Source organism: Antedon bifida, chromosome 7 (assembly GCF_963402885.1).
Source record: "Antedon bifida chromosome 7, ecAntBifi1.1, whole genome shotgun sequence".
NCBI classification, from domain to species: domain Eukaryota; kingdom Metazoa; phylum Echinodermata; class Crinoidea; order Comatulida; family Antedonidae; genus Antedon; species Antedon bifida.
Window position 1 is genome coordinate 22,332,637 of NC_136232.1, and position 1,990 is coordinate 22,334,626.

Consider the following 1,990-nt stretch of genomic DNA (forward strand, 5'->3'; position numbering starts at 1 on the left):
TGTGTTTATATATCTAACAGTACCCACACTCGCAGTAAGAAATTTGCTATTCAAATGGCGACCAAAAATGGTTAATACGTATTTACAATATTGTCAAAGTATTACAATACTATATCTAAAGGTTTTAAGTTAAATGCGAAGCATCCTCGTATTATTGTGTGCGGGTATTTTTCAAGATGAACGTACATCCATTAGACAGTATACCACGATCGGAAAACACCCCTATTTGGGGCAAATCGTTGAACCTAAATTCGTTTTAATTGTCAATAACTAATTATCTAACTCAATTTAATTAGTAAACAGGGTTACATCAGGTGTTTAAAATTAGTACCGAAAGTACGAACCAACTGTATATACCATCGAGTAAACATTCTACTGTAGAAGTGACGCGCGATTTACCGAATTTTGCCCTTACGTAAATTTATATATAGAAGCCCCCCTTTTCAATTTTGTAATTTTTTTCTCTTTCGTTTTTGACTTATATTATTGTTTATTGTTTTATACATTTTTTCTGTATATATATGTATGTATTTCTGCATATCTGTATTGTAGGGGCCCTCATGAGACAAGCTATTGCTTCTAGTGCGGGCCTCAGTTTGTCATACTAACTGAATAAATGTGTATGTGAATACAAATTAGTAATTAGCAAACAAAATATTTTGTGTTTTAAGTTTGAGACTTGTATAACTTTTTAGGTTTCATTTTAGTTTGTAAATTGAAACTCAATTCTCCCACTCTTAAATCTTAAATCCTTGTAACCATGGGCTGTCAACATCTCAACCACATGGTTGTTATGCAAGACCCCTGCGTATTGACGTATACAGAAAACAATTGAGTATAATATATAATTTAATATTGTGACGCAGGAACGTATTGTATATACATGTATTTCTAATAATATCGTAAGTATTGTTATCAATTATGCATACTACATAATGGTCTTGATGCAGCTAATGATATTAACAGATTTCTAAACAATATTCTTAGGTTAAATTTGATTGGCTGAATCTTTGGTTTCGGTTGAGTCGTTGATTGGCTTACTTAGTAGTGACGTTTCAACGTTTGAACTTTCTGTGGATTGGATAAAGTTTTTAGATATTAGATATATTAGATATATATGATATACGTTTATAAATTTGAATGTAAATTATTTATGAGATTCTGCTTAATAAAGTGAAACAATAGCATGCTAATTATTATCAACGTTGTTTTATTTCATTGCTGTGAATTCAACAAAATAGAGGGCGTTCAAAATAATATAAATTTAAAAATACTGTCCCTGATTTTTTTTAATATACCATTTTAATGTCGCATAATAGTTATTCACTTTGACAAAAATTTGATCGGAAAGAAAATTGTTTACTTAAAAAAAAAATGTAATTTAAAACAAACAGGCCTAGTCAAAGTCAAAGTGAAGTCATATATGTGTGTGTTTGTTTTTTTCTAAGGAAGTGAAATAACTCAAAGTCTGATTTTATTAATCCTCATTGTTTTGGGGGGACAACATGCCTACATCTTTATAATGATTTCTATGTTTTTTTTAAAAACCACCAAACGTGAAGCTTTGAGCTCTATGAACAACAATGAAAAATGGGGAAACGGCTTTTGCATGCATTGATGCTATTGTGCCAAAGTACCGACTGCTTATTGGGCTCGAATCTAACATCTATTCATCAGCGCAAGCTCGGTGGTCTAGAGGTATGAATGCCAGGCTAGTGATTTGGAGGTCGTGGGTTCGAATGCCACCCAAAAATTACTGTTGGATTTGTTCGCAAGTGTACCAAATTAATTGGTTTATAATATATAAGAAATTGGCTCCTTGCAGATGTTGAATTGGGAAAATGTAAACAAAAATTGTGTGAATCGGTTTAAATTGACAATTATTTTATTTTATTCCTACATCACTTAGTAACCATAAATAGCGCCACCATTCGTTAGTTGTTGTGGGTGGTGGTTGTCGAGTTTGTACTTAAGTTCAAAGGTTGTTACT